General features: G+C 38.4%; 1 pseudogene; it reads right to left on the bottom strand.

Moving 5' to 3' along the window:
* Nucleotides 1-81: 81 nt before the first annotated feature.
* LOC136157265 (rab GTPase-activating protein 1-like) lies at nt 82-24,102 on the bottom strand (annotated as a pseudogene).
* Between the last annotated feature and the right edge of the window lie 205 nt (nt 24,103-24,307).

Genomic DNA, 24,307 nt, shown 5'->3' with positions numbered 1-24,307 from the left:
CGACTCTTAAGAGGTAGAAGTGGGTGGTCGAGCACCGGGAGGACGAGCGAGATGCAGCGAGGAGCCCAGTAGACCCGTGGCTCAGGTGAAGCCGGCAGAAATCTCCGAGGAGTTTCGGAGACCTGTGGCTAAGGTGGAGCCTGCATCTCCTGGCCCTGGAATGTGGGCGAGTTTCTTCATAGCTGGCGCCTCAGGGACTGACTCAAAGACTCCCCCGCTGTTTTCATTCTCTTGGTTGTGAATGAAGCCAGATTCAGGCTTAGTCTCCAAAGCTGCCAAAACAGGACACGTTTTAACGGCTGGCTCTTGTGTCATCATTCTTAACATTGTACTGTGTTTTTCAAAATGTAGTTTGAACCAGCTGCATCAAATCTGCCTAAAGCCTTTGATGAAAATGTAGATTCGTGGATCCTGCCCCAGCATACCTCCCAAGCCCAAGGTTTTCCCGCATTTGAGTTTCCCTTTTACAGCAGGCAGAGAAGAACCTGGAAAGAGGCTCAGTTCTCCTGGAAATTCCTGAACCTTTGGTATTTTCTTGACATGAAGCGGCAAAGCTGACATCAGCGAGACAGCATCCCAGAAGTACTGGCTTGATAGCGAAGGTTTAGCCAGTAGAGACAGCAATCCTGATAACTCAGGCGCGTTGAGTCATGGTTCAACAGATTATTAAGTATGAGCTAATCTTTGTGAAGCAAACGAGGTCTGTATTTACCGCCACTTTGAGTCCAGACTCTCCTCCCACATAATTACATACTCAAATCAACCCCTAGGTTTTTTGTAGGTTATTGCTCAGAACTCACTCCAGAAATCATAAATCTGAACAGTACCTTGGTTTCTCAACTTGTTAGTCTGTCTGTCGTGTCTGACTCTGCAATCCCATGGTCTGTAGCCTGCCAGGCGCCTCTGTTCATGGAATTCTCCAGGCAAGAATATTGGAGTGGGTTGCCATTTCCTTCTCCAGAGGATCTTCCCAGAGATCAAACCGGGGTCTCTTGCCTTGCAGGCAGATTCTTTACCATCTGAGCCACCAGACCCTGTCCTTTTCCACTTGAATCCTAGTTTATATGCCAGCTAGAGAAGAGTATTAAAGAAATTATGTATGCATCCTCAGTTGCTTCGGTCATGTCTGACTGTTCACGCCTCTGTGGACTGCAGCCTGCCAGGTTCCTCAGTCGATGGGATTCTCTAGGCAAGAATACTGGAGTGAGTTGCCATGTGCTTCTCCAGGGGGTCTTCCTGACCCAGGGATTGAACCCGTGTCTTCAGCTTTGCAGGCGGATTCTTTAGTGACTGAGTCACCAGGGAAGCCCAAAGAAGTCATGAGGGTTAGTTGCTCAGTCATGTCTGACTCTTAGCGACCGCATGGACTGTAGCCCACCAGGCTCCTCTGTCCATGGAATTCTCCAGGCAAGAATACTGGAGTAGGTTGCCATTCCCTTCTTCAGAGTAACTTCCTAAACCAGGAATCAAACCCAGGTTTCCCACATTACAGTAAAATTCTTTACTATCTGAGCTACCAGGGAATCCCATAGTGATAAAGTATATTTTTAAAACTGCAATCTGGGAAATATCCTGGTAGTCCAGTGATTAACACTCCATACTTTCATTGCCAAGGGCCAGGGTTCAATCCCTGGTCTGAGAACTAAGATTCCACAAGAAATCATAGAATGATCCAAATAGGAGGAAGTTTGGGTTATATTTTTCTAAGTGTAGCTTTTCCTTCAAAGACACTTTTGGTAATTGCTCTTGGTAAGTCCATCTCTAGCTTTATTCTTTTTATCCATAAAAGTGCCCCTTTGGTCCAGAAACGTGTACCTGTGAACGTTAAGCAGTAAGGAAAATGGTGTAAAATCAAGAATAGATTCCAACTTGAATGCTTCACATTTTAAGAACCATGACAGGTAACCATTTTTAGAATATATTCTTTTTTGTTATACCATGTTTTGGAATGTTAGTGCCTGAATATTTATGTCAGTGATATTTCACAGAGCTATGCTCAAATCAATGTTAACGAACATCTACTCTTTCTTTATGGACTTCCTTTTTTAAAAAAATTTTATTGGTGTATAGTTGATTTACAGTGTTGTGTTAGTTTCAGGTGTATAGCAAAATGAATCAGTTATACATATATCTACTCTTTTAGATTCTTTTTCCATATAGGCCATTACTGAGTATTGAATAGAGTTTACTGTGGTGTACAGTAGGTCCTTGTTAGTTATGGTCCATTAAGCAAACATTTGTGCCAGATGTATCTCACTATGTTTTACTTAATACATAATGTATTTTACTTAATAAAATACATACATTTTATTATGTATTTACTTAATACATACATGTATTTGATAATCACCTCAGGCTTCCCTGGTGGTCCAGTGGTTAAGAATCTGCCTGCCAACGCAGGGAACAGGGGTTCAATCCCTGTTCAGGGAAGACTTAACATGCTGCAGAGCAACTAAGCCTGTGCACCTGGAGTCCTTGCTCTGCAAGGAGAAGCCACCGAAATGAAAAGCCCACGCCCTCCGCAACTAGAGAAAGCCCAAGCGCAGCATTGAAGACCCAGTGCAATGATAAATAACTAAATAATGATCACGTCTCATGACCAATCTTTTGAGTCCTCAGGAGCTACGAAATTCTAACAGCATCACTCCTTCCTAATGCAACAATCTTTAGAGAACTTGTTTAACTTCCAAAATGCTAAATTTGCCCCTAGCTTGATTTTATTTGTCTTTCTCTAATTATTCATCTGTTCATTTATGCTGATTGTATAGTTACATAAACCAATTCCAATTATTTTTGATATCAAGCCAGAATGGCAAATGATAAAATAGAATTAACTTCATGTTACTGTTTTTGCCTTCATGTTTTGGCTAGGAAAATCTAGCATGAAGAGAACAGAAATTTCATAAGCTTTGTATCCAGACTCCAGCTCAGTGACTCATTAACCTTGAAAAATTACCTAAGTTCTCTGTGACTTGGTTTCCTTATCTGAAAATAGCAATATTAGAACCTACACTGCAGGAATTCTTTGAGAATAAGAGATGATTAAAGCGTACAGACTGCTATGAATGATATTTTTACCATAAATAATGTTCAATGTTGTTATTACTCCTGTGCTGAGATGCTTAGTTCTCTAGCAACTGTGCAGTATAAATTTTCATCTTAAAGTGAATGACCTCCACAGACAAGACATACATCAAAGATCATTTCATAACTTTTCTAAAAAAAGAAAATCCACTCACCTCACCTAAAGACTGGATGGTTTCCCTTCCCACATAAGAGGCTGTGGGCATGGCAGCAGTGTATTTGACAAATTACCACAAGAGATGAAATGGAATATTCATGGTTCTGCTTCCTTGAGGAGATGGAAGAGGGTGGAACCAAGAACACAGACAGAAAATTTGATTTGGACCAAAAAGAGAGGAGACTTTCTCTTCTGAGGGAAGATTGGAAGGATGGATACACAGTTGGATACATTTGTTAGTCTAGCAGCAGAGAATTCATGGATTTCAAGCCTGATGCTCTCACCTTCTTCAGTGACATAGGAGGCAAGATTGTCTGAAGAGATGGGGGAATGGGAATTAAGTCCCATGGAATGTGGAAATGGCTTAGGTTTGTAGTGAACAGAAAAGGGGGAACAAGCAGAAGTTTGGGTTGTTGACTCTGAGACAACCCAAATGAAAGACTTGAATTGCATGTGGCTGTACAAAATCACTGCAGATGGTGACTGCAACCATGAAATTAAAAGACGCTTACTCCTTGGAAGGAAAGTTATGACCAACCTAGATAGCATATTAAAAAGCAGAGACATTACTTTGCCAATAAAGGTCCATCTAGTCAAGGCTGTGGTTTTTCCAGTGGTCATGTATGGATGTGAGAGTTGGACTGTGAAGGAAGCTGAGCACCGAAAAATTGATGCTACTGAACTGTGGTGTTGGAGAAGACTCTTGAGAGTCCCTTGGACTGCAAGGAGATCCAACCAGTCCATCCTAAAGGAGATCAGTCTTAGGTGTTCGTTCGAAGGACTGATGCTGAAGCTGAAGCTCCAATACTTTGGCCACCTCATGTGAAGAGTTGACATTGGAAAAGACCCTGATGCTGGGAGGGATTGGGGACAGGAGGAGAAGGGGATGACAGAGGATGAGATGGTTGGATGGCATCACCAACTCAATGGACATGGGTTTGGGTAGACTCCGGGAGTTTGTGATGGACAGGGAGGACTGGCATGCTGCGATTCATGGGGTCGCAAAGAGTCGGACATGACTGAGCAACTGAACTGAACTGAATACAATTTTATCCAGAAGTGAACATTATCTGTTGTGTCAGAGTGGAAAAGAAAAAAAAAAAAAAAACACCCTGAATTCTATTGTTCTACATTATTCTAATTTGTCTTAAGTAGAACTTTTCTAATCAATCTACTACTTTAAAGAATAGGTTATTTTTGTCAGATTATACATAGGACTTTTAAAATAGCAAAGTAATTCCACTCTTAAGATTACATGATGACATATATTTAGTATTTTACATTACAGCTACCTACTATACTTTAAAAGAAGTTATTAAAATATTTTCCTGGTGGTCCAGTGTTTAAGATTCTGTGCTTCCAATGCAGGGGGTGAGGGCTTGATCCCTAGTTGGGGAACTAAGATCCCACATTCTCTAGGTGTAGCCCCTCCCAAAAAAGTTATGAAAGATGGCTTTCTGGTGAAGTAAAGGTTTAAAAAAAGTTAAATTCTATGAGGAAAAGGATAGTCTCTGAAAGGACAGTAAATATTAAAAATATGATTTCTAAAGTTAGAATTCCTGGCTATTAAAATTCCAGCTCCATCACTTAATATCTATGATATCTTAAATAAATTAAACTTTTGCCTCAATTGTTTTCTGTAAAGTGAGGAAAGTAATTATCTCGTCGGATTGTCCAGAAGATTAAATGAAACAGTTTACATAAATGCTTTATTAGTTCTTGGCCCCAAATAAGTATCAGTTACTATTAGGAAACAAAATTAAGTCTACGGCCATACCACCCTGAATGCGCCCGATCTCGTCTGATCTCGGAAGCTAAGCAGGGTCGGGCCTGGTTAGTACTTGGATGGGAGGAAACAAAATTAAAATGTTTATTATTGCTTCTCCTTTAATCAAGTAAATTGACAAGTAGCCAGTTTTTCATAGATTTCTATTAACTCACAGCTACGTCAAGCAACTTACCTTGTGCCTTTGCCAAGAAAGTTTTGTCTCTAGTATCTCAGTGCCCTTCTGTTTCATCTTTCCTTTGCCAGTTATTGATTTGGTGCTTACTTGCTTTTTACTGCAAAAGAAGAGGCCAACAGAAGAGGTGTCCATGCTTCAACCACAGTCCGTTCAACCTTGCTTGAATGTAGATGCTGCAAGGATCACAAGCTCCACAGACTGCAGGATAGCTTTGCTCTAAAGGAGCTCATCGCCATATTATTCTCCAGCATAGCAAAGCTAATGTGAATTGTTTAAGTTGTTTCAACTGATGAATAGAACTTCACTGAACGACACAGCAATAATGGAGGTGACTTGCTATTTTACTTTCTCTATTATACCCTGCTAAGGGAGTTATTTGGCAGTGGCAAAGCTTCTCTTCTGATGTTCTCCTGTCAAAATCCTAGGATTTTGATGTTGGGAATTTTCCCCTTCCATCAAATACTGGTTCTGAATCCACAGAACTATTTGAGAAATCAGATACAAAACTATTATAAGTTTAAATTGCCTGTATTCTTTCTATGCTTTCCTACTCCCATTAATAGTGGGAATCTGTAGCTTTTCACTTTTTAGTCCTGTTCTGTAACAACTTTCAACATGCCAGAAGCATAATTCCCTCCAGAAGTCTCCTCCATCCAAAATATTGATATATTGCTTCCAAGGTGGCACCAGTGGTAAAGAACCCGCTTGCTAGTACAGGAGACAAAAGACACTAAGGAAGATTCCCTGGAGGAGAGCATGGTCACCCACTCTTCTTGCCTGGAGAATCCCATGGACAGAGGAGCCTGGCAGACTGCAGTCCATGGGGTCAAAAAGAGTCTGACATTCTTCTCCCTTATATTTTTTAAGAACAAGTACAGACAATAGCAATTGTATTTTAACATTTTTTCTGAAATGTTAGTTTTCCAAAATTGAAAAATATTTTTGACCTGTGGGATCTTTTAAACAATTGGTCAGCTGACTTTGAAACCATGAGTTTGTTTTTTTTTTATCGCTCCAAACTGGGGAACTTCCAGAACAAAAGTTTATTAGTTCATCAGGAAGGCAGTTTTTTTACTTAGCCCATTAATGGAAATTTCATTTTTTTCTCACTAGCCCAGGTAATAACCAGTCTTCTGTTAGTTCTTGTTCATTGTTTTGTTGTAGCCTAAACTCATCTTGTTGTTTTGCTTATATTATGTACCAGTAAATATTAAAACCCAGTTAATACTTAAGCTAGAAAAGCCATGTAGGCATCTCTGTACCCACACACTTGGTTGCAGTCACTTTAGTAAATAGGGTGGATCAAATGCCATTTGAAGCAACTATTATGGTTCCACAAACAACACCTCTCATTATCCTACTTTGCTTTTCTTGTCTTACATCTTACACTGCATTGTAAGGCATATTATACTTCACTGTTTCTGCACTTCAGGAGTAAGTAGTTGTTGCTAAATCATTCACTGGTTAATACCTTAGATGCAGGGGGTATGGTGAAACCATTTTTGCTTCCCCAATATTTATTTCATATATTATATGAAGCATACTGTCAACAAATATTTGTTTTAAGGGTGTATGAATGAATAAATAAATTAAAATAGAACAGGCAGTATGGGAAGCTAAAATAAGATAGCTTTGCATTTGTTCAGTATAATTATTTCCCCAGCTATCCCCTGGCATATGAAGAACAATATTTATATCATGTTTGGGTGTGGAAATCAAGATGTTAGATGCTTTACCTAAAGTCATCCGACAAGCATTTGGTAGAACCAGTTCTAGAATGTGATTGATGGAAACAGAGCTATACTTAATGCCTATCATATTCCTGACAAATGAACAGTGACTGTGAAGAGTGTCACTTGTAACTGAGGCTAAAAAGTAAATTTTACACATAGTATAATACCATAGTTGTTGGGCTTCCCTGGTGGCTCAGCAGTAAAGAAGCCACCTGCAGTTCAGGAGACAGAATCGATCCCTGGGTTGGGAAGAGCCCCTGCGGAAGAAAATGGCAACCCATTCCCATATTCTTGTCTGGAAAATCCCATGGACAGAGGAGCCTGGTGGGCGACAGTCCATGGGGTCACAAGAGTCAAACACGCCTTAGCAACTAAACCACCACTACCACCACTAGAGCACTTACTATTGGCTAACTATGCAACATTTAGTCCCCATGTTTTCTTGGAATCAGTGTGCAGGTAGTTGCCTCTCAGGAAGCTTAAACTAGTCCCACCTCAGGGAAAAACATCCTGACTGGTTTAAACTAATCCTGGTAACTCTATTTTTCTTAATGGTTTTAGTTTAGGGAGAACATATGATTCAGTTCCAACCACTAAGATATGAAGGTCAGTCTACTGGGAAGTCTCTGGGAAAGTTCTTTTGGGTCTAAGAAAGAATCAAATGATGGAGTGATGATCAGTCAATGGTCAATGGATTAGAGATTCTGTTGAATCAGAGGAATATTGCAGTTGGCACAGTAAAATATTCTGGAAGGAAAGAAAATGGTATTTAGTGAATGAAATGCTTAATGGGATATTTTGGAGGTTGTACAGTCGTTGTTATTGGTTAATTGAGACATTTTAGAATATGAGATTAAGAAAGCTTAACCAAGGTAATTTATAGAATACAAATCTTTTAGAAGTAAGGAGGTTAAAGAAAAATGAGAGGTCAAGAACTTTTGAATCAAAACTTTTGTTCCTGGTTCTAAATTCTGTTCCTATTGGACTTAAGCCCCAGTAGCATCTCACCTTCCAGTAGCCTATGCACCTCACTGCCCACCCCTCCCCTAAAAACCCCCACCTCACTCAGCAACAGTTCCATGAATGTTATTAAAGTATTTTACATAGACATTTTGTTTTTAATGGATGCCATTGAAGGTTGGAAAGATGAAAAAGATCAGCAGCACAAAGATGTAAATAATTTTAAATATAATCTAAAAAACCTTCATTCTTAAAATGAGAGAGATACACTCAAGGGGGAGGCAAATGCCCTGGACACAAGCATGTCTGAAGATAACTAGACCTGCTACATCATCTTGCTACCAGAAAGGAGCCAGCTTGAAAACAAAGCTAATGCAATGAGCTCACACAGAAGAAAATGAAAAGAACCTGTCTTAGACGGTGCTAATGAGCTGATGGATTAAACCTGGAGTATACTTACTATGAGCTTCTTGTCATCTAAGGTGATAAATGCCTTTACTGTTTAAACCAATGTTTCATTATTTTCTGTAGAAAGCCTCCTAATTGGGGTAAGTATTGATATTTATTAACCACACTTAACCATTTAGGATATCCTTTCATGCTTTTCTTGATTTCCCTTAAATCATCTACTGAGAATAACAGAAAATCATAGATGGTGATTTTCTGATTACAACCCATTAGGTATGGCTTTGGGTCTCTGAATGATCATAGTTAATAAAGCATAGGAAACACTGGGAAAATTAGAAAGTGAGTGGGTAGGATGAGATACCTGGTGATGGAGGTGATCCTGGTCAGGTAAAGTGAAATGTCAGCCAAGTGGGAGATGCAAATGAAAACAGAGAGAAGGCCACTATTCTTTTTTCTGGGTGGGAGGGGGCAGTATTAAAATCTTTATTTTTTATTTTATGTTGGCATATAGTTGGTTTACAATGTTGTGTTAGTTTCAAGTGTACAGCAAAGTGAATCAGTTATACATACATTTATTCTTTTCAGACTCCTTTCCCATATAGATTATTACATAATATTGAGTAGAATTCCCTGTGCTGTATAGTAGGTGGTCCTTGTTGATTTTCTTTTTTATACATATTTGTGCATGTGTATTAATCCCAAGCTCCTAATTTATCCCTCACCCTACGTTTCCTACTTTGGTAACCATAAGTCTGTTCTTGAAGTCAGTGAGTCTTTCTGTTTTACAAATAAGTTCATTTGTATCATTTATTTTAGATTTCACATATAAACAACATCATATGATATTTGTCTTTCTATTTCTGACTTAGTTCACTTAGTATAATAATCTCTAGGTCCATCCATGTTGCTGCAATTGGCATTATTTCATTCTTTTCTGTGACTTAGTAATATTCCATCGTATATGTGTACCACATCTTGTTTATTCTGTCCTCTGTCGATGGACATTTAGTTTGCCTCCATATCCGAGCTATTGTAAATAGTGCTACTAATTGTAGATTTTTTTGATAATGGTAGTTCTGACTGATATGAGGTAATACTTCATTGTAGTTTGGATTTGTATTTCTCTAATAAGTAGTGAGAAGAAAATGACAACCCACTGGAGAAAGAAATGGTAATCCACTCAAGTATTCTTGCCTGGGAAATCCCATGATTGGAGAAGCCTGGCAGGCTACGGTCCATGGGGTTGGAGAGAGTAAGACATGACTTAGAGAATATAGAGTAACAATAATAAGTGATGTTGAGCATCTTTTCATGTGCTTTTTGGCCATCTGTATGTCTTCTTTGGAGAAATGTCTGTTTAGGTCTTCTACCAATTTTTTGATTGGGTTATTTTTTGATATTGAACTGCATGAACTGTTTGTATATTTTGGAGATTAATCCCCTTGTCAGTTGCTTCATATGCAAATATTTTCTCCCATTTTAACAGTTGTCTTTTTGTTTCATTTATGATTTCCTTTGCTATGCAAACAAAAAGTTTAGTTGTCCCATTTGCTTATTTTTGTTTTTATTTTCATTACTCCAGGAGTAATAGATCAAAAAAGATCCCGTTGTGGTTTATGTCAGAGAGTTTTCTGCCTATGTTTTCCTCTAAGAGTTTTATAGTGTTCAGCCTTACATTTAAGTCTTTAATCCATTTTGAGTTTAGTTTTGTGTATGGTGTTAGAGAATTTTCTAATTTCATTCTTGTATATGTAGCTGTCCAATTTTCCCAGCATCACTTATTGAAGAGACTATCTTTTCACCATTGTATATTCTTGCCTTTTTGGTCATAGATTAATTAACCATAGGTGTATGGGTTTATTTCTGGACTCTCTAACCTGTCCCATTGATATATATTTCTGGTGGTTTTCTTTTTTCTGGTGCCAGTACCATACTCTTTTAATTACTATAACTTTGTAGTATAGTCTGAAACCAGGGAGCCTGATTGCTCCAGCATTGTTTTTCTTTCTTGAGATTGCTTTGGCTATTTGAAGTCTTTCATGTTTCTGTACAAATGTTTTAGTTTTTGTTCTAGTTCTGTACAAATTCCATTGGTAATTTGATAGGGATTGCATTAAATCTGTACATTGCCTTGGGTAGTATAGTCATTTTGACACTATTGATTCTTCCATTTCAAGAATATGGTATATCTTTCCATCTGTTTGTGTCATCTTTGATTTCTTTCATCAGTATCTTATAGTTTTCAGAGTACAGATCTTTTGCTTTTTTATATAGGTTTCTTCCTAGGTATTTTATGCTTTTTGATTCAGTGGTAAATGAGATTGTTTCCTTAATTTCCTTGTCTGATCTTTCATTGTAGTATATAAGGAATACAAGGAATTTCTGTGTATTAATTTTGTATCCTGCAACTTTACTGAATTTATTGACTACCTCTGATAGTTTTCTGTTAGCATTTAGGATTTTCTATGTAAAGAAGCATGTCTTAAGCAAACAATTTTACTTCTTTTCTAATTTAGATCCCTTTTATTTCTTTTTCTTTTCTGATTTCTTTGAGTAGGAGTTCCAAAACTATGTTGAATAAAAGTGGTGAGAATGGAAATCCTTGTCTTGTTCTTGATCTTAGATGAAATGCTTTCAGCTTTTCACTGTTAAAAACGATATTAGCTGTGGGTTTGTCATACATGGCAGAAGGTGACTCTTCTGAGTAGAGCCAGTCTTAGGGACATAGGAGCCATATGCTTGGGGGAGAGTTGTGAAACCCATATTATAGTAGTGGCATCAACCCATGTTCTTCTCTCTAGGGAGAAGTCAATGTTCATGGGATATGAGAGTCCTTGTCATGCTTATTTTCTTCAGAAACAGACCATGTTCTGATGTGTCTCATGATAACACGATGGTCTAAAAATGAGAGGCTTGATTTTAGTTTTTCCTGTAAACATCCCAGAGGCCCATGGTACTAGTTTCTTTCAGCCTGGCACAAGTCTCAAAAAGTAGAAGATAGCCTTGACATTCAAAGTATGGTAGTTTTCCCTCCTGACCTTCACCCTTTTCTAAATATAGTATCTTCATAATGACATAGTAATATTCTTCTGCAAATTACATAAGAGCTGTTCACATGGATTTAAACAGTAAATCTAAGAAATAGGTTGCTCTTTACCTGATGACTCAGAGGTTATTATTTATTCTTGCATTTTAGGCATTTTAGAAAAAATTAATTCCTGAGTATATTATATTCAATTGAATTTGAAGCCATAAAGAGGAAAGAAATAATAAGAACTGGAGTAGAAATAAATGAAATGGAGACTAGAAAAGCAATAGAGAGGCTCAATGAAGCAAAAAATTGATTCTTTTAAAAACAACAACAACAAATTGACCAATCTAAAGATTAAGAAAAAATAGAAGATACTCAAATTCTAAAATCAGAAATTAAATAGGGAACATTATCACTGACTTTACAGGAATAAAAAGTATTACAACAAACATGGGAGTGGGTAGCCAATCCCTTCTCCAGGGGATCTTCCCAACCCAGGGATTGAACCTGAGTCTCCCACATTGCAGGTATATTCTTTATCATCTGAGACACCAGGGAAGCCCCTGTAACAAACACACAAACTACCAAAACTAACTAAAGAAGAAATAAAAAATCTGAATAGACCTATATTAAATAAGGAGATTGGACTAGCAGTTGGAAATCTCACAAAACAGAAAAGCCTAGGACCACATAAATGCATTGGTGAATTCTACAAACATTTAAAGAATTAACATAATTACTTCTCAAATTCCAATATTTAGAAGAGGAAAGAATACTTCTTAACTCATTTTATGAAACTATCATTATCCTGATACTAAAGCTAGTCAAAAAGACACTACAAGAAAACTATGGGCCAATATTCCTTGTGAATGTAGATACAAAATTCTTCAATAAAATGCTAGCAAATAGAATTCAGCAGCATGTTAAAAAGATCACACACCATGGCCAAGGGGGATTTATCCCAGAAATGCAAGTGTAGTTCAACATGCAAAGGTCAATCAGTATAATTCACCACATTAATAGAATAAAGGAGGAGAATCGTATGTCATTTGAGGTTGAAAAAGCATTGACAAAATCCAACGTTTCTTCATGATAAAAACCCTCATTAAACTAGGGGTAGAAGGGAACTGTCTCTACATGATAAAGGCTATATATAACGAACTCCCAGGTAACATCCTCAAGGGAAAAAGACTGAAAACTGTTCTGCTAAAATCTGTGCTTGGTGTTTGAAAGTCAAACATTCAGAAACCTTAAATGTTCTTGAAGAAGAATATATTTTCTTAAAGTTTCTGAAGGGTAAAATGTTCTCCTCTGTACTAAAATTTCTTCATGGACTTCCCTGGTGACCCAGTGGTTAAGAATCCATCTGGGGGGAGGAGCTAAGATGGCAGAGGAATAGGACAGGGAGACTACTTTCTCCCCTACAAATTCATCGAAAGAACATTTGAATGCTGAGCAAACTTCACAAAACAACTGCTGACCACTAGCAGAAGACATCCGGCGCCCAGAAAAGCAGCCCATCGTCTTCGAAAGGAGGTAGGACAGAATATAAAAGATAAAAAGAGAGACAAAAGAGCTAGGGACAGAGACCCGTCCCAGGAAGGGAGTCATAATAGAGGAAGTTTCCAACACCAGGAAACCCTCTCACTGGCAGGTCTGGGGGAAGTTTTCAAATCTCAGAGGGCAACCTAACTGGGAGGAAAAATAAATAAAACCCACAGATTACATGCCTAAAAGCAACTCCCAGCAGAAAAATACCCCAGACACCCGCATCAGCCACCACCAAGTGGGGGCGGAACGGAGAGGAGCGGGCGGCATTGCTTAGGGCAAGGACTGGGCCTGAATACTCTGGGGGCAATCGGAGGGAGCTAACAAGAGATAGCAACTTAAACTGTGGGATAGCAAGAGAGAGAGTAAAAATTAACCGGCCGGAACACACTGCGGGCCTGTTCACAGAACAAAGGAAGAACTGAGTGATCCCAGAGAAGAGCTAGCCAGTGGCGTCAGACTGGCCCATCCCCCACTGGAGGCAAGAGGCAGGGGGGAGGGGAAAGGGGTAAACTCAGCCCCAGAGATGGCACCCCCTACCAAACTGCAAACAGGCTTCCAGTTTCCAACCAAAGACTTCCTGAGATTCTGGATGGTTGACATCCGCTGGGAAGGTCGCGGCTAGAGACCAGCTTCCAAGAACAGACACAAGGTGCACCGCACCGGCCCGCCTGGAAACTGAGGCTGGGACCACGGAGGGGATAAGATGCACCACACCCGGGGAGAGTGTGCCTGTCAAGCTCCTGGCTGCCTGAGCTGCTCGGGCCGGGGAAGTCACAAAATGCAGGCCCAACCGAGTATGCGCTTTTGTGGAGTACCCGAAAACTGGAATTGCACACAACGCAGGGCCCGCTCCATACAGAGCTGTGTAGACAGGAAAAGCACACACCCGTGAGCAGGGGCAAACCCAGTATGGCCGGAACACTGCGGGTCCTCCCCACACAGGCCAGTGACATTTGTCTGCAGCGCCCCTCTCACCCCGCCGCACGACTGAACAAGGGAACCTAAACAAGAGACCACCTCCGCCTGCCTGTGTCAGGGCAGAAATTAGACATTGACAAGACCTGCAAACAGAAACCAAATAAACAAAGGGAACCGCTTCAGAAGTGACTGCTGCAACAGATTAAAATCCCTGTGGGTAACACCAACTACACTGGAAGGTGCCTATAGATATCGAAAAGTGTAAGCTGGAACAAGGAGCTATCTGAAACTGAACCGAACCGGCACTGCCCGCAACAGCTGCAGAGAAATTCCTAGATATATTTTTACTGTTTGTTTGTTTCTTTAATTAAAATTTTTTTTCTTTTCTTTTTTTAAATTTTTTCTTTTTATTTTCCTTCAAAAATTCCCTATTACTCCTCTATTACTCCTTAACTTTCATTTTCATTTTCATATATCTTTACTATTTTTTTAACTAAAAATTTTTTTCTTTTTTTCTCTTATTTTCTTTTAAAGTCCTCTATTACTCCTCTATTGCACCTTAATTTTCAATTTCATTTCACTATAACCTTGCAAAAAAAAAAAAGAGGCCCTATTTTTAAACCGAACTTCATATATGTTTCTTAAATTTTTTGTGTTTTTGTTTTTGTTTTTAATCTTGTATTTGTAAGAGTCTAACCTCTGCTCTAGATTTTTAATCTTTGTTTTTCAGTATTTTATATCAATTTTGGACATTTAAGAATCCAATATTCAGTACACATTTTTACTCAGGTGTGTGTTGATTACTCTCTCCCACTTTTGACTCTCCATTTTCTCCCTCAGATCACCTCTATTTCCTCCCTCCCCCTTCTCTTCCCAATCCAATTCTGTGAATCTCTGCGGGTGTCTGAGCTACGGAGAACACTTAGGGAACAGATTACTGTGTAGATCTGTCTCTCTCCTCTTGAGTCCCCCATTTTCTCCTCCTGCTCATCTCTATCTCCCTCTTCCCTCTCCTCTTCTTGATGTAACACTGTGAACCTCTCTGGGTGTCCCTCACGGTGGAGAATCTTTTCACCATTAATCTAGAAGTTTTATTATCAGTGCTGTATAGTTGGAGAAGTCTTGAGGCTACCAGAAGAATAAGACTGAAATCCAGAGGCAGGAGACTTAAGCCCAAAACCTGAGAACACCAGAAAACTCCTGACTACAGGGAACATTAAGTAATAAGAGACCGTCCAAAAGACTCCATACCTACACTGAAACCAACCACCACCCAAGAGTCAATAAATTCCAGGGCAAGACATACCATGCAAATTCCCCAGCAATGCAGGAACATAGCCCTGAGTGTCAACATACAGGCTGCCCAAAGTCACACCTAACACATAGACCCATCTCAAAACTCATTACTGGACACTCCATTGCACTCCAGAGAGAAGAAATCCAGTTCCATGCACCAGACCACCTACGCAAGCTTCCCTAACCAGGAAACCTTGACAAGCCAATCGTCCAACCTCACCCACTGGGTGAAACCTCCACAATAAAAAGGAACCACAGACCACCAGAATGCAGAAAGACCACTCCAGACACAGCAATCTAAACAATATGAAATGGGAGAGAAATACCCAGCAGGTAAAGGAACAGGAAAAATGCCCACCAAGTCAAATAAAAGAGGAGGAGATAGGGAATCTACCTGAAAAGGAATTTAGGAAAATGATAATAAAAATGATCCAAAATCTTGAAAACAAAATGGAGTTACAGATAAATATCCTGGAGACAAAGATTGAGAAGATGCAAAAAATGTTTAATAAGGACCTAGAAGAAATAAAAAAGAGTCAATTAAAAATGAATAATGCAATAAATGAGATCAAAAACACTCTGGAGGGAACCCACAGTAGAATAACAGAGACAGAAGATAGGATAAGTGAGGTAGAAGATAAAATGGTGGAAATAAATGAAGCAGAGAGGAAAAAAGAATCAAAAGAAATGAGGACAACCTCAGAGACCTCTGTGACAATGTGAAATGGCCCAGCATTCAAATCATAGGTGTCCCAGAAGAAAAAGACAAAAAGAAAGGCTGTGAGAAAATACTCGAGGAGATAATAGCTGAAAACTTCCCTAAAATGGGGAAGGAAATAGTTACACAGGTCCAAGAAACCCAGAGAGTCCCAAACAGGATAAACCCAAGGTGAAACACCCCAAGACACATATTAATCAAATTAACAAATATCAAACACAAAGAACAAATATTAAAAGCAGCAAGGGAGAAACAACAAATAACACACAAAGGGATTCCCATAAGGATAACAGCTGATCTATCAATAGAAACTCTTCAGGACAGAAGGGAATGGCAGGACATACTTCAAGTAATGAAAGAGAATAACCTACAACCTAGATTACTGTACCCAGCAAGGATCTCATTCAGATATGAAGGAGAATTCAAAAGCTTTACAGACAAGCAAAAGTTGAGAGAATTCAGCACCACCAAACCAGCTCCACAACAAATGCTAAAGGATCTTCTCCAGACAGGAAACACAGAAAGGTTGTATAAATGCGAACCCAAAACAACAAAGTAAATGGCAACGGGACCATACCTATCAATAATTACCTTAAATGTAAATGGGTTGAATGCCCCAACCAAAAGACAAAGATTGGCTGAATGGATACAAAAACAAGACTCCTATATATGCTGTCTACAAGAAACCCACCTCAAAACAAGGGACACATACAGACTGAAAGTGAAGGGCTGGAAAAAATATTTCATGCAAACGGAGACCAAAAGAAAACAGGAGTTGCAATACCCATATCAGATAAAATAGACTTTAAAATAAAGGCTGTGAAAAGAGACAAAGAAGGACACTACATAATGATCAAAGGATCAATCCAAGAAGAAGATATAACAATTATATATGCACCCAACATAGGAGCACCACAATATGTAAGGCAAATGCTGACGAGTATGAAAGAGGAAATTAATAGTAACACAATAATAGTGGGAGACCTTAATACCCCACTCACAACTATGGATAGATCAACTAGACAGTAAAATAACAAGGAAACACAAACTTTAAATGACACAATGGACCAGCTAGACCTAATTGATATCTATAGGACATTTCACCCCAAAACAATCAACTTCACCTTTTTCTCAAGTGCACACGGAACATTCTCCAGAATAGATCACATCCTGGGCCATAAATCTAGCCTTGGGAAATTAAAAAAAAACTGAAATCATTCCAGTCATCTTTTCTGACCACAGTGCAGTAAGATTAGATCTCAATTACAAGGAAAAAAATGTATTAAAAATTCAAACATATGGAGGCTAAATAATATGCTTCTGAATAACGAACAAATCATAGAAGAAATTAAAAAAATCAAAATATGCATAGAAACGAATGAAAATGAAGACATAAAAACCCAAAACCAATGGGACACTGTAAAAGCAGTGCTAAGGGGAAGTTTCATAGCATTACAGGCTTACCTCAAGAAACAAGAAATAAGTCAAATAACTAACCTAACTCTACACCTAAAGCAACTAGAGAAGGAAGAAATGAAGAACCCCAGGGTTGGTAAAAGGAAAGAAATCTTAAAAATTAGGGCAGAAATAAATGCAAAAGAAACTAAAGAGACCATAGCAAAAATCAACAAAGCTAAAAGCTGTTTTTTTGAAAAGATAAACAAAATCGACAAACCGTTAGCAAGACTTATTAAGAAACAAAGGGAGAAGAACCAATGAAACAAAATTAGAAATGAAAATGGAGAGATCACAACTGAAATACAAAGGATCATAAGAGACTACTACCAGCAGCTCTATGCCAATAAAATGGACAACTTGGAAGAAATGGACAAATTCTTAGAAAAGTATAACTTTCCAAAACTGAACCAGGAAGAAATAGAACACCTTAACAGATGCATCACAAGCAAGGAAATCGACACTGTAATCAGAAATCTTCCAGCAAACAAAAGCCCAGGACCAGATGACTTCACAGCTGAACTCTACCAAAAATTTAAAGAAGAGCTAACACCTATCTTACTCAAACTCTTCCAGAAAACTGCAGAAGAAGGTAAACTTCCAAACTCATTCTATGAGGCCACCATCACCCTAATTCCAAAACCAGACAAAGATGCCACACAAAAAGAAAACTACAGGCCACTATCACTGATGAACATAGATGCAAAGATCCTTAGCAAAATTCTAGCAAACAGAATCCAAAAACATATTTAAAAATCATACATCATGACCAAGTGGGCTTTATCTCAGGAATGCAAGGATTCTTTAATATCCACAAATCAATCAAGGTAATACACCACATTAACAAATTGAAAGATAAAAACCATATGATTATCTCAATAGATGCAGAAAAAGCCTTTGACAAAATTCAACATCCGTTTATGATTAAAACTCTCCAGAAAGCAGGAATAGAAGGAACATACCTCAACATAACAAAAGCTATATATGACAGACCCACAGCAAGCATTACCCTCAATGGTGAAAAATTGAAAGCATTTCCCCTAAAATCAGGAACAAGACAAGGGTGCCCACTCTCACCACTACTATTCAACATAGTTTTGGAAGTTTTGGCCAGAGCAATCAGAGCAGAAAAAGAAGTAAAAGGAATCCAGATAGGAAAAGAAGAAGTGAAACTCTCGCTGTTTGCAGATGACATGATCCTCTACATAGAAAACCCTAAAGACTCTACCAGAAAATTACTAGAGCTAATCAACGAATATAGTAAAGTTGCAGGATATAAAATTAACACACAGAAATCCCTTGCATTCCTATACACTAACAATGAGAAAACAGAAAGAGAAATTAAGGAAACAATACCATTCACCATTGAAACAAAAAGAATAAAATACTTAGGAGTATATCTACCTAAGGAAATAAAAGACCTATACATAGAAAACTATAAAACACTGATGAAAGAGATCAAAGAGGACACAAACAGATGGAGAAATATACCGTGTTCATGGATTGGAAGAATCAATATTGTCAAAATGTCTATTCTACCCAAAACAATCTATAGATTCGATGCAATCCCTATCAGGCTACCAATGGTATTTTTCACAGAACTAGAACAAATAATTTCACAGTTTATATGGAAATACAAAAAACCTCGAATAGCCAACGCAATCTTGAGAAAGAAGAATGGAACTGGAGGAATCAACCTGCCTGACTTCAGACTCTACTACAAAGCCACAGTCATTAAGACAGTAAGGTACTGGCACAAAGACAGAAATATAGATCACTGGAACAAAATAGAAATCCCAGAGGTAAATCCACGTACCTATGGACACCTTATCTTCAGCAAAGGAGGCAAGGATATACAATGGAAAAAAGACAACCTCCTTAACAAGTGGTGCTGGGAAAACTGGTCAACCACTTGTAAAAGAATGAAACCAGAACACCTTCTAACACCATGCACAAAAATAAACTCAAAATGGATTAAAGATCTAAATATAAGACCAGAAACTATAAAACTCCTAGAGGAGAACATAGGCAAAACACTCTCTGACATAAATCACAGCAGGATCCTCTATGACCCACCTCCCTGAATATTGGAAATAAAAGCAAAAATAAACAAATGGGACCTAATGAAACTTAAAAGCTTTTGCACTACAAAGGAAACTATAAGCAAGGTGAAAAGACAGCCCTCAGATTGGGAGAAAATAATAACAAACGAAGCAACAGACAAAGGATTAATCTCAAAAATATACAAGCAACTCCTGAAGCTCAATTCCAAAAAAATAAATGACACAATCAACAAATGGGCCAAAGAACTAAACAGACATTTCTCCAAAGAAGACATACAGATGGCTAACAAACACATGAAAAGATGCTCAGCATCATTCATTATCAGAGAAATGCAAATCAAAACCACAATGAGGTACCATTACACGCCAGTCAGGATGGCTGCTATCCAAAAGTCTACAAGCAATAAATGCTGGAGAGGGTGTGGAGAAAAGGGAACCCTCTTACACTGTTGGTGGGAATGCAAACTAGTACAGCCACTATGGAGAACAGTGTGGAGATTCCTTAAAAAACTGGAACTAGAACTGCCATATGACCCAGCAATCCCACTTCTGGGCATACACACTGAGGAAACCAGATCTGAAAGAGACACGTGCACCCCAATGTTCATCGCAGCACTGTTTATAATAGCCAGGACATGGAAGCAACCTAGATACCCATCAGCAGACGAATGGATAAGGAAGCTGTGGTACATATGCACTATGAAATATTACTCAGCCATTAAAAAGAATTCATCTGAATCAGTTCTAATGAGATGGATGAAACTGGAGCCCATTATACAGAGTGAAGTAAGCCAGAAAGCTAAAGACCAATACAGTATACTAGCGTATATATATGAAATTTAGAAAGATGGTAACAATAACCCTATATGCAAAACAGAAAAAGAGACGCAAATGTACAGAACAGACTTTGGGACTCTGTGGGAGAAGGCGAGGGTGGGATGTTTTGAGAGAATAGCATTGAAACATGTATATTATCAAGGGTGAAACAGATCACCAGCCCAGGTTGGATGCATGAGACAAGTGCTCAGGGTTGGTGCACTGGGATGACCCAGAGGGATGGGGTGAGGAGGGAGGTGGGAGGGGAGATCAGGATGGGAAATACATGTAAATCCATGGGTGATTCACGTCAATGTATGGCAAAAACCACTATCATATTGTAAAGTAATTAGCCTCCAACTAGTAAAAATAAATGCGCGGGGGCGGGGGGGGAGAGAATCCATGTGCCAGTGCAGACGACACAGGATTCAGTCCCTGCTCTGGGAAGATTTCACACACTGTGGAGCAGCTGAGCCTGTGTGCCACAACTACTCTCTAAAGCCTGTGCTCCACAACATGCGAAGCCAGCACAATGAGAAGACTGCGCACTGCACTAGAGAGGAGCCCCCACTCTCATAACTAGAGAAAGCCGGTGAGCAGTAGCGAAGACCTAGTACAACCAAAAATAAATAAATGAAGGTTTTTTTTAAAAAAGGGAGAAACTTATTTATAATGAACATTGCTATACTGTACATTAGGCAAAAGTATTACTTACTGAAGTTCTTAAATAATTGTTACTGTTCCTATAACTGGAGAATTTAATGTGTATTTTATATATATACAGTTTGCAAACAATAGGAAATCTAGAGGACATTCTTTGAGGTAAGAAGCAGTGGTACTTAATTTTGGGTTACTTTTTATCCTCTCTTTTCCATGTGAGCACAATAAAGCATTTTTAAAGAAGTTTAAAAATATTAAGGAGACTATATAAAAACATGTGATATTTGGGATATAGATGAGGAGTGGCTGCTTTTTTTTTTAAGGCATTTCTAGATTCTTAATGTTTTGAGCCAATTACTGTGATAGAATTTCTGCCCTCAAACCAAATCCCAGTAATATCTATTCTTCACGTGAGCAACAACTGAAGTATATAGGATTAAACAAATTATTCATGTCTGTTACAGGATAAAGAAAGTGAGGAAAGTGTAAAGTGATAACATGCTAGTTACCTCAGAGTGGTTGGTTCAGGTATGGTGATATAACAGAGTCGAAACAGAAAGGGACAGTGTCAGGCCCAAGATAAATATGTCAGGAGCTGAAAACTGTTTTGAATTTTTATCCTGAAGATAGAAATAACAGTCTTATGAGAAATTGAGCATTGAATATTAATAGATATGTATTAAACCGATTTTGCTTGTTGACATATTTGTTTATTTGTTTGACAGTTATTGAGTAGCTATGTGGTAGTTTTTAGGCCTCAGAATTAATCCAAAGCAAAATTGTGAAGTATGAAGTTTCATTTCAGTCATTTTTCCTCTTTATATTATGCTCCTTTTGGATCCTTCAGCCTTCCTTTTCCTCTTTCAGGTTTAAAAACTAATAACATTAAGACTCTGGTGACAGGAATGACAGGACTCCTTAGGATGAAAGATGGTTGTGTTCAGAGGAAAGAAAAGTGTGTGTTTAGGAACAAAGCTCTACCAGATTGTTAAATTCTTCTATTAATATCTGTGGATAGACAGAATTAGGGAGCACATTATATTCGTTTTGCTTTCTGTTGTAATGTTATGCCTTGCTTTCATAATATATGAAGAAAAGTTCATATAAGAAAAGTAACAACAAAAAGAATGTGTGAAAATTTTTTTCTACCATTTCAGTTTTTTTCCTTTCTCATTCATTTTTAGTCCATCAGGCATACTTTGCTTGTTTGGCAAAGTTCTTTAAATTGTTTAAAAACTTTTGCAAATTGATCAACACTAAATGTTTCCAAGTACTACAGACATTTATAACTTTTATGCATCATGTAAACGTGAAGCTTGGTATGAGGCAATGAACATTTTAAGCTGCTTTAAAATTTAAGTATTGGACATTTAGAGCGCTTTCAACTTGACACTACTAGTGATAGAGTTGAACAAATATAACTAGTTACTATATCTAACCAAATATTTGACTAAATCATTGCTTTTCTTTGGGATCTTGAAGGATATAATACACTATGAAGGAAAAGAATAAAGTAGATTAGGATGTGACCATACACAGCTAAAGCAGTACTTTGTCATTTTCCTTTTTTCTCATTTTTTGAAGGTGGTTGATAGCCCCTTTCTTTCCTTTTCCCTCCCTTTCTCTCAGCTTATGAAGATTCCTTGTATAAACCCAAGAGGAGAGTTACCTGCAAATATACAAACTATAGATCCACTGGGTCTTCCTGTTGCAGATGACTCTCACATTGTCTGATATTCTTTCTCTTTTTCCCTCAGTCTCTTAGTTGATTGATACCTTAATCTCGCAAGCCTGCTCCATTAACCTTCTTAAATTTTCCTCTGCCTTGTATCTCTGAATAACTTGATTTTTTTAATAGTTGAAGAATTATTGCTTTACAGTGTTGCATTAGTTTCTGCTGTCCAACAATGCGAATCAGCTATATGGGTACATGTATTCCCTCCTTCTTGAGCCTCCCTCCTACTCTGCCATCTCTGATTAACTCTAGGAAGCTGAGCTCTGAAGAACTTTTAAGTACCTTCAAATTCAGCTTACAGAAAATCTCCCTTTGAGGTCTTTAGGAGAGTCAAGGCTACATGAAAGATTATGTTCAGTCCTTCACAAAGCAGTAAGTCAATGATGTGGAAGACCATGCGGAGTGGGAACTAGACAGTGAAAGGAGTGAGAAACCACTGGGGTTCATACATATGAGCTTCCAGGTTCAGATCAGAAAAGTTGTGCAGGTCCAGTGACTGCCCTTGCATTAGTCTCTCTAACTGAAAGAATTTGCAGTAATGGTCTTCAAAGCTGTTTTTGCAGAAGTCTTATAAATATTAATTCCTGATTTTCACCAAAACAGAGAATACTATTCCTCTGACATATGCAGCAGTGATACAGCAGCAAGAAAAAACTGTTCTTGATGGATGTCTTCATCATAGAGTAGGCCTTGCAGATCTTGTAGAGCAATTCCTGGCCATGTCCTCTGGTATCTTTAATTATACACAGGAAATGTGTGATGAATATCACTCTCCTGGGCTTAGTTCATTGTGATAAGAAATTGATATCTATCCAGCATTGCCCGGTTGTCATGGCAGCCTGCTAATCATTACCTCTTCCTTCAGTGCTTCAGAAACACCATTCTTTCCCACAGCAGATAGCCCTTTCTGTCGTGCACCAAGGTTATTGTGCCATCTTCCTAACAATTCTCCCCAAGAATATAGGATCATCTCAGGACAGCCCTTAGACACACCACCTGTTACACTTGAGAGTTCATTATCACCTCTTTTGCTTCATCCTCCTGCGGTGACACCCTATCCACTAACAGGAGTGATTGGTTCCTCCTTCTCAGATTTGCACTGTCGACTGAGCACCTCATGTATTTCCTGCATTGGTATGGCTTTTTCCCTCAGGTTGTTTCAACCTTGTGAAGAAGTAAAAGGGTTTCTCCTAAAATGCCACAAACACTCTTTTGCAGGGTACACATGTACAACTGTCTCAGCTGAAAATAGATAGCCTCCACTGCCTCCATGACCGCCATATCCTTTGCCACAGTCATATATACTCGTTTATCTTTTGGAGTTTCTTCATTAAGTGCCGAAATACTGGTGCTTTGCTATTCCACCTGCCAGTGATAATATAAGCTCTCCCATCATAGCTCTTTCCCATGGATTCCATCTCCAGTAAATAAATGTCATAGTTCTTCATGTTTCAACCTAGGCTTAATAAGATTCCAAAGCATATTTCAATAGCTAATTCTTTGTTAGAAAATTGCTACACTGTAATCACAACCTTCTTTTCTATCCCCTGTTTTAATTTGACAGTATTTTTAAAGTGTAATATTAGTATAAAAGATCATAAAATAGGGAGTAAAAGTCTTGCTGTCTCTGATCTTCCCTATTCAGATTTCCAAAGGTAAAACCATTGTTTCTTATATATCCTGACATTTGCTATTAGAGTGCAAACGTATATCTATATGATCCATATGTGTATATATGTGTATATGTACACAGACACA

This window comes from Muntiacus reevesi, chromosome 2, assembly GCF_963930625.1.
Source record: "Muntiacus reevesi chromosome 2, mMunRee1.1, whole genome shotgun sequence".
Lineage (NCBI taxonomy): Eukaryota > Metazoa > Chordata > Mammalia > Artiodactyla > Cervidae > Muntiacus > Muntiacus reevesi.
This window is presented reverse-complemented; position numbering and strand designations above follow the sequence as displayed.